Raw genomic sequence first — 10179 nt, 5'->3', positions numbered from 1 at the left:
GGTTGTCAGTTCCAGCTGTCCGTTGCAGTGGTCGGTATATTGGGTCCAGGTCGATGTGCTTATTGATTGAATCTGTGGATGAGTGCCATGCCTCTAGGAATTCCCTGGCTGTTCTCTGTTTGACATGTCCTATAATAGTAGTGTTGTCCCAGTCGAATTCATGTTGCTTGTCATCTGCGTGTGTGGCTACTAAGGATAGCTGGTCGTGTCGTTTCGTGGCTAGTTGGTGTTCATGGATGCAGATCGTTAGCTGTCTTCCTCTTTGTCCTATGTAGTGTTTTGTGCAGTCCTTGCATGGGACTTTGTACACTACATTGGTTTTGCTAATGCTGGGTATTGGGTCCTTTGTTCTGGTGAGTTGTTGTCTGAGAGTGGCTGTTGGTTTGTGTGCTGTTATGAGTCCTAGTGGTCTCATTGAGCTGAGTGAGGTCACCTCTCCAGACTCCTAATTACCCAATCTCTCTTACTAGGCTATATAACTGCCCATCTTCGCTCCACCCTTGTTACTTCCCCTTCCCCATGTTGGCAACCTTCCTCCCTGTTAGTGCTGACATTTTCATTATTTTGTCGATAGTACATCAAGATATAGTTTAACATTTTGTATCAATACTGCTGGTATATTCCATTCTCCATACACTTCATCAATTTTGTATCATTTTTGTACAGCTCAGGCATTTTTGTTATCTCAGGTTTTTTGCTGAAAACCTATTTTAAAAGAGTTAACTTGACTCCAGAATTAGTATTGAATTGACCATAATTAAAAGTAAAGATACACTTCCCTAAGTACCTGCAGAGTTAATAGTTTTTCTGCTGGACCCCTTTTCTTCATGTTTTTATATATCTGCAAAAACAACACTTCTTTTCGTTTCTAACAACGGGAAACACCAGCATCTGTAAAGAGTTATCGCATAATTTCAGACCAGACAGGAAATGTAATTTCAAAAAATTGCAAGGACCATGATATGTGACATAGTGACATAAAAGTCACCACCTTTTCTTCAGTCACACTCTGGGTAAAATAAAGTCAGTGTTGTGTGTTTGGTCAGTCAATTATGTCTGTGTAATGTACAGCAACATTCAGCACCAAATCTAGGCTATGTATACCTCTGTGATGTTTTAACAATGGAAATGCGTTGTGTTAATTAAAGCTTAAGACATTTGTCTCAACAAGTACGTGATATTTATCATATACTTTACGTGAGCTAACATATATGCCAGTCTCATGTTAAAATAGTGCTTGACCCAAGAAACCATATCATGGTGACACATTATTTAACATTTCAGATCAATTTTTTTTATTAGAACTGGGGAAAGTTAAAGATCTAATAGACTTTGAGCAAGAGGTAAGGACAAAATGAAGATTTCTGATAAGGTGGAGGACAGGAGAGATTGAATGATAAAAAGAGTTACTTCCATGGGGTAGAAGGGAAATGTGGTAGGACAAGAACAGAAACAAAATGAAAGAATGTCTGGAGCACGTGTGCAACTGCAATTAAAGGCTAAAGCTCTCAACTGCATTTTGTGGTTATGATTTGTTGTCATCACAGCCACTTTGTTGGCCAGGAATCCACACTGAACACCAGTTCTCCAACTCTTCTTATGAGGATTATGACTTCACCGCTGACCATCAAGCCACCATTTTGAAAGCAGATGCTTCCCTCATTTCTTCATAAGCAAGTTTGAGGAACCAAATGGCCTCCTCCTGTTCCTATTTCTTATGATCTTTATGGGGTTCTGGAATTTTCCCTGAACAGCTTCTTCCTGCTTCCCAAGATCAACAACTAGCTCTGCTCTGGTGGACACAACCTTCCTGCCCCAGTAAATTAATTTCTTCCAATTTTGACTCCATTTATCTCTCTCCAAACTGTCTGCATTAGGGGATTGCAAGAGGAGAAGAGGGAGCTGTGGGGTCATGTAACTTACTATGTACATTTAACCCACTTCTAACTATCCCATATGCCGCACTTCTAAACATTTCTTACATTTTTGGCATAATAAAATTTATCAGTTTTGGGACCTTTGCTATTTGTGGTAAATATAAGTGATTTAAATTTGATTGCAGGATTATGTGAAATTTGTTGGAGTGTTAAATCGTGAAGAGGATCAACTTACATTGCAGGAATGTACAGATTGGTTGCTCAGATGGTCTGATCAATGGCAAATGGAATTTAATCAGGATAAGTCTGAGGTGATTCACTTGGGCAGGACAAATAAAGCAAGAGAATATATGATGAATGGCAGGACCTTGGATACACCTTGACATGCAGGTCTGTGGTCTTTTAATGTCGGACAAGTAAATATATTGCCTTTATTAGCTGAGGCATAGCGTTTAAGAGTAGGTAGGGTGTACTGCAATTGGATAATAGTCATGATTCGGAGATGCCGGTGTTGGACTGGGGTGTACAAAGTTAAAAATCACACAACACCAGGTTATAGTCCAACTCATGTGCTTCCAATTAAACCTGTTGGACTATAACCTGGTGTGTGATTTTTAACTTTGCAATAGGATAAGGCATTGCTTTGGCAGAGACTACAATACTGTGTGCAGAGGGGAATCCATGTTATCAGAAGGATATGATGGCACGAGAGAGGATGCACAAGCAATTTACCAGAATGTTACTTAGACTGGACAGTTTTAATTATGAAGAGAAATTGTTTACCTGAGAGGAGACTGAGGGGAGCCACTATTGAGTTGTGCAAAATAATGGGAGGCATAGTTAGTATAGACAGAAAGGAACTTTTCCCCTTGGTGGAGGAATCAATTCCAGGGACATAGCGTTAAGGCAAGGGACAGGAGGTTTAAAAGGACTGTGAGGAAAAATCTTTTCACTCAGGCCGTATTGGGAATCTGGAACTCAGTACTTCTAAGAGTGGAAGAGGCAGAAGCCCTTATAATTTCAAGAAATATTCAGATGTGTTGTTGCAGTGCCAAGACATTCAAGGCTACGGGCCAAGTGCTGGATTTTGGGATTAGAATAGTCAGATGCTTGTCTTTGACTGGCACAGATTCAATAGACAGAATGGCCTTTGTTCTGTGCTGTAGATTTCTGTAACTCTATAACTGTTCCAAACCTGTTCTTTCCTGGGAAAGCCATAGTTATACTTCATAATTTACTGTCTGTGAGGACATTTATGTATCACTATTGTATTGTGTTTTGACTAAAAATGTCATGAGAACAGCATTTTTAAAAAAAAAATCATCTCCTGATGTGGGAATCTAGACAGTTGCTCTGGGAATAAGAGACCTCGAAAATTAGCTACCTGCGCTGTCCAAATATTGGGATCTGCCGATAACTGGCACTTTTGCCAGTATGTCCCACCATTTCAGATGTCTTTCTGGTTTGCATCAGGTGTTACAATGTTCACGAGAGGCCACAATTTATTACTGTTCCATAAAACAAAATTTAATTGAAACTGATAGTAAAATCAGCAAATTATATTGCTTTCTCATCGAGCCTCAAGGGAGGAATGAATGTTGACCGGCCTGCATTGGAATATTGAACTACCAATAGACTTCAATAAAAAAGGCGGTTCCCAAGACTGGTTAAAAAAAATCCTTGTCAAGGTAACTGTTGATGAGAATGTATGATTCACATCAGTCCCAGTCTGGCATAAAATCAAAGCTGATGGTGATATTTCAGTGCAAAGCTTTTCCTGAGGAGAATTTTTTGATTTTATTGTCACATGTATTTTACAGTCAGAATGCAATAATACAGGGTGAAAAATTTTCATTTGTCGTCACTGTGAGATATTGTATTATAGGTCTCATTACTAACCCACTCACAAGTGCCTTGTTTATTCATTCGTAACTCCTTTCTTACCCACTCTCAAGCGAACACAGTGCACCCGTTTCATTCATAACTCCCTACAAAAATAAAATTTCATTTGTTCGTTCATAAAACCATGGTTATGTAGTATAATTTTACGATCATAAGATAGACCAAATTAAAACAACCCTTTCTAATCAAAATAACCCTTTCAAACCCATTACTGCATTTTCACACCTTATCAGTCATTGCTATAAGCAGTGTTTAGGCCTATTTACCTCTGAATAAGTGTAGCATATTCAGAACAATATCAAACCCACCATCAAGTCTCCACAAAACATTATATTAATTAGCCCTTACCAACCGTCTCTCGGACCTGATAAGATTACAGAACACCAAACATTTCTCCCAATTAGTATGTACCTGTTAAATACCCTTCAACTGGGCTGTTATCTCATTAAGAAACCAACTGTCATAACAGCACTGATGTGAAATTGCATGAATGAATGAAACTCACACCAGCAAATAGTAAACAAATCTCACATCGGCTGTGGTAATCAGTTTAATATCCTTTATTCTTTTCTTAAATACAGGTACAATTTCTAACTTATTTAAAGCATGTCAGCCTGGTAAATGTTTTACTAATGTTGACTAACAGTTAAGACAAAAGGATTAATACCTCTTAATTATACAAGCAGACAGGACAGTCACACTTCATCCTATCAGGAGTAGCAGCTAGTATTTAGCACATGTTTTAATCAATCTCCTGTCTCCCAGGGCAGACACCTGTCAAACCATTGTGTATTATAGATAAAACAATGTAACATCACAGTAATGGGAATTTTAATATATGTAAGAACTGGGCATAAAGAGGCTAGTGTAAGATCTGTATTTTGGGACTCTGTTGCCACCTTGAAATTATGCTTCTTGTGGTTGCTGAATAAAGAGGCTATTTTCTCCACTCACTGATTTCGATCATTATTTGAAGACGATCCCACACCACAAATCGGCGCCCTTTTAAATAATTTAAGAATAGGAACAAAAAAAATTTCAGAAAGGCACTGTGATCCACTTGCACAAGAAAGTTTTAATTGAAGAAATAGATCAAATAAGTGTGAAATTTGAGAATGGGGGACTATTGAAGAAAGAACTTTGCTTCTGTGGGATTTGTTCATATCCCACCTTGTCAACAGTGTAGTCTGTGTTACACAATCAACCAAAACCAACTTAGCAGTTATACCTGGCCTTATGAATGTAGTTCAGCCCTTGGAAATGTGCAAAAATGAACTTATCCAGGACAGCATCTGAAATATTTGCAACAACTGCAAACATCTGAAGATAAACAATTTCACTAAGGGCAGAAGTATGTGACCATCCTTGCAAGCAGTTGTGTCACAGCGTCATGGAAATGGGGAATGAATTTGATCCTAAAATTGTCAAAAAGTTAATTTCTAACATTGAATATCAAATGTACCAAGAGCAATTGCTTATGCAACAATAATGCCAAAGTTAATGGGGTACTGAAGATGCCAAGCTCAGGGACGAATCAAATTTTGATATTATACAACAAAGCTACTCATGTTGTATATTTTATGGATCCATGCAGAGACAACACGAGTTTCTATGAACATAAGTTTCATTTACTGTCCTTTAAAATACTTACATTACTGTTTTCTGAGACCCCCCCCCCCCCCCTCCCGCCCCGCCGCCCCCCAATTAAGCATAAAGAGGATCAAGAGGAAACAGACCACAACATGATAATCAACCACTTAACAACTGAATACTACATTTTTTTCCCTTTGGAAAACTCAAATACCTTATTTTAAACTAAACCATCGAGGGAACAGATATTTGTATATAAAGTTATTTCGTAGAATTCAGTTTGTCTAGTTTGACCAAGTACAGAAATAATATTTGTATCGAGACATCAACGTTTCTGTTGTCTCTGTTGTGATGAGCAAATTTGAGGTTGGAGTTCTGTGTGATTGACTAATGAAAAAGATAGTCAACCTGATTGCAAGGGCCTGCAAGATATTCAATCTTGAAGTTAATACTGATGATCTTGATTCCATCGATCTGTCAATGACTAGATCTTGAAATGGCTTAACATTGTAGTCAGCACTTGATAATCGGTGCAGAGAGTGAATCTTCTACCAATGTGGTACATGTGCCAGCGTCGACAGGTGTACGTGTAAACTAATACTTCCTGCACTTCAGTAAAATATTTGCATTCAGTTTCTGACATCATATACGATGCGTAAGTGATTTTTTTTTGCTTCCTTTGTGTTCTGTGTTGGCACAGCTGCAAGCATATTTTCAGATGTACCAGTTGTGACAAACATTTCCACAGGTGAAGAACTGTGAGGACTGGGATGCAGATACAGCCTTCACCTTTAATGTGCCAAATATGCTAGTTGTGCAATTGTTAATTCCCATTAGGTGTCTTTGCACAGTAGCTTCTGATGAGTCTCCACGATCTCTGAGGATTTGGAAGGAATTTATGACAGAAGTGGCACTGTGGTTAACACTGCTGCCTCACAGCGCCAGAGACCCAGGTTCAATTCCCGCCTCAGGCGACTGACTGTGTGGAGTTTGCACATTCTCCCCGTGTCTGTGTGGGTTTGCTCCGGTTTCCTCCCACAGTCCAAAAATGTGCATGTTAGGTGAATTGGCCATGTTAAATTGCCCGTAGTGTTGAGTGTAGGGGAATGGGTTTGGGTGGGTTGCACTTCGGTAGGTTACTGTGGACTTGTTGGGCCGAAGGGCCTGTTTCCACACTGGAGGTAATCGAAAAAAAAGTTTTCGTATCCTATGACAAAATTAGCTCCAACACTTCATGTTGAAATCCTTCAAAATCATTCTGATCACTATCTGAATCACCAAACAATTCATCCCAATTTTAGTTTTCCATTGTTCATTACTAGATTCTGTGAGTTTGAATACAGGCATTCTTCACTGTGCTTAATTGGTTCAGAAAATAAATTTTTGAAACATTGCTAGGTAATTACCATCTCCAGTAAGAGACAATCTAACCACCACTCTTTGACATTTGATGGTGTTACCATCACTGAATCCCTCACTATCAATATCCTGGGGATTGCTGTTGACCAGAAACTCAACTGGACTCACCATAAAACTCCATTGGCCATGTTAACAGGTCAGAGGTTAGGAATACAGCAGCAAATAACTCACCTCCTGACTCCCCAGAGCTTGCCCACCATCTACAAGGCACAGGTCAGGAACATGATGCAATACTCATCACTTGCCTGGATGAGTGTAGCTCCAACAACACTCAGTAAGTTTGACATCATCCAGGACAAAGCATCCTACTTGATTGGCACCATATCCACAAGCATCCACTCCCTCGGCCACTGATTCCCAGTAACAGCAATGTACTATCATCAAGATGTCTTATAGAAATTCTCTAAAGATTCTTAGACAGTAGATTCCAAAGCCAAAACCACTTCCATCGAGAAGGGCAAGGGCAGCAGATATACAGGAACAGTACCACTTGCAAGGTCCCCTCCAAGACATTCACTTCCTGACTTGGAAATATATTGCCATTCCTTCACTGTCCCACCAAAGTCCCGAAATTCTCTGCTTAATGGTATTGTGAGTCAATCTATAGCATGTGGACTATGGTTGTTCAAGAAGGCAGCTTCCCACCAACTTCTCATGGGTAACTACGGATGGTCAGTAAATGCTGGTCAAGTGGCAACTCTTACATTCAACAAGAGAATAAAAAGATTGGGTGTAGACCTAGCTAAGAAAACAAGCTGTTGAAAGAGATGGAACCCAGAGCTGAAGTGTGGAGAAATCATTTTAAAGCACTGCAAGTGGTAATGATGATCTCTGCATGGTTAGGAATGAATTTAGAGTCATAGAGTCACAGAGAAGTACAGCATGAAAACAGACCCTTCCGTCCAACCCGTCCATGCCGACCAGATATACCAACCCAATCTAGTCCCACCTGCCAGCACCTGGCCCATTTCCCTCCAAACCCTTCCTATTCATATACCCCTCTCACCCTAAACCTATGCCCAATAGTTCTGGACTCCCTCACCCCAGGGAAAAAACTTTGCTATTTATCCTATCCATGCCCCTCATCATTTTGTAAACCTCTATAAGGTCACCCCTCAGCCTCCGACACTCCAGGGAAAACAGCCCCAGCCTGTTCAACCTCTCCCTGGAGCTCAAATCCTCCAACCCTGGCAACATCCTTGTAAATCTTTTCTGAACCCTTTCAAGTTTCACAACATATTTCTGATAGGAAGGAGGCCAGAATTGCATGCAATATTCCAACAGTGGCCTAACCAATGTCCTGTAAAGCTGCAACATGACCTCCCAACTCCTGTACTCAATACTCTGACCAATAAAGGAAAGCATACCAAACGCCTTCTTCACTATCCTCTCTACTTGCGACTCCACTTTCAATGAGCTATGAACCTGCACTCCAAGGTCTCTTTGTTCAGCAACACTCCCTAGGACCTTACCATTAAGTGTATAAATCTGCTAAGATTTGCTTTCCCAAAATGCAGCACCTTGCATTTGTGTCAAATATTGTTAGTGCCACTGTTCACTCTAGCCAGGGTTGTCATGACTTTAACGTTGTGTTTCGGCTTTGCTCCAGACTGTGATCACAACTTAAACTGATCAATGAAGGAGTTTTTAATTCAAGGCATCCAGGAGGGATCAGAATGGCTGAACTCAATATTGGTTCCAAAGACTTCAGAAAGCAGAAAAATGGAAGTGAGGCTTTGTTTTAATATTTCAAGGAGCATAACAAATGTACAATTATTTTAAATAAATTATACTTTGTGAATAAAAGCAAATTACTGCGGATGCTGGCATCTGAAACCAAAAGAGAAAATGCTGGAAAATCTCAGCAGGTCTGGCAGCATCAAAGGTCAGTTAGACTCGAAACATCAGCTCTTTTCTCTCCTTACAGATGCTGCCAGACCTGCTGAGCATTTCCAGCATTTTCTCTTATATTTTGTGAATTTTGTTTACTTGTTTGCTCTGTTGTTAAATCATTTATTTTCAGTTATCTGGGAGCATGCATCTTTTGGAGGGTAAATGTTCATTATTGAGGAGAGTCAGATGGTGGCTAATGTTCCCTCTAAGTTTTCTTTATTTTCGCAGGCTCAAAGCTCCTCTGAACACTGTGTTGAAATTTATGGAGTGAGAGGGGCAGCTATGGTACATATTGTTTGCCAAATTCAGAAGTAAAGTCAGTCCCAAATGGACATTTTATAGAGGCCAGCCCACAGCCAAAATAGACAACCTTAGCGATATGACGATAGATATTTCCAACCCTTAGCACAAGGATGTTCTAACTTCAAGAGCCATCCAGTTCCAACAATGCCAGAATGTGGCAATGGAAACCTTTTGAGGCTATAAGCAAACCCACAGAGATTGTCAGTTGGATCTCGCTAGGACCCTGGCATTTTTGGCAGGGAGCTTGCAAGGAGCCTAAGGAGCAGGATGAGGCATAGGATTTGGTGGTCAGATGAGAAGTGGCAAACAGCAGTTACGTCGGAATGTGCTCCTGACACATACAGGGTGCATGTACCATCTTTCATATACGTTTATGTAGGTATATTGGACTATCATTTTAAGAGTCCAATCATGTGATGTTCTATGCCTATATGCATCATGTTACTGCACTCCAAAAATGTTTGGTGGGCAGAAGCCAAATTCAAAGGGCTGAGAAATGATCAATGATTCTTTCAATTTCTGTGAACCATTGTATATATGATTGCAAATACTGTACATGTTTTCATTGCATTTCATTATTTATTGTGTGTTTATCTAAGTTTGTTGGACTATCCCTTTAAGCATCTGACATCGACATTTTGGAGGAAAGCACCTTAATATGAGCCTTGCCTGCAGAGTGGTCACATTGTAATATAAAGCTTCTGCTGTTGTGAAACACTTTGGCCTTCCATCCTTCTTGGAATGTTGACACTACTACCTCCCACTTCCTTCCCACCTTTCAATCAGCTGAATTAAAAAAGTGCTTTTAAACTCCTGCCTGTCTGCTTTCGCTACAATATTATAGCACGGCAATGTAATATTGCGATCATTTGGCTTGTTAAGAATTTCAATTTCCATTAGTTACTTTTGAAAACATGATTGGTGGGTAGGTTGTCGGTTTCAGCACCCACCAGCCTATGGGGGTTTGTCATGGATGGATGGGAAGGCAGTGGACTAGCCACCTGACACTTCAAATGAAAACATGTCCAGCAGAGAGCCATAAAATTCAGCCATATATTTTTGACTGTAAACAGTTTTCATTTTAAAAGAAAAGCAATATATTGAGAATGATGGAAATCTGAAATAAGAAATACTGGAGAAACTCCAGAACAAGAGAACGAGAAGAAGAGTAATTGGATTTAAAATGTTTACTCTT

At 39.8% G+C, this 10179-nt stretch overlaps 1 protein-coding gene across 1 annotated transcript in view; it reads right to left on the bottom strand.

Moving 5' to 3' along the window:
- Nucleotides 1-4335: 4335 nt before the first annotated feature.
- Nucleotides 4336-10179, bottom strand: part of LOC122546750 (uncharacterized) — a 70699-nt gene continuing 64855 nt past the window's right edge. Inside the window, exon 7 of the mRNA XM_087978458.1 lies at nt 4336-4781. The gene's annotated coding sequence lies outside the window, so the exon portion shown is untranslated. The remainder of the gene's footprint in view (nt 4782-10179) is intronic.

Source organism: Chiloscyllium plagiosum, unplaced genomic scaffold (genome assembly GCF_037043375.1).
Source record: "Chiloscyllium plagiosum isolate Xiang-an unplaced genomic scaffold, Cpla_swu_hap1 HiC_scaffold_34, whole genome shotgun sequence".
In the NCBI taxonomy this organism is placed as follows: domain Eukaryota; kingdom Metazoa; phylum Chordata; class Chondrichthyes; order Orectolobiformes; family Hemiscylliidae; genus Chiloscyllium; species Chiloscyllium plagiosum.
The sequence above is the reverse complement of the archived record's forward strand: the minus strand, read 5'-3'. Positions and strand labels throughout refer to the sequence as shown.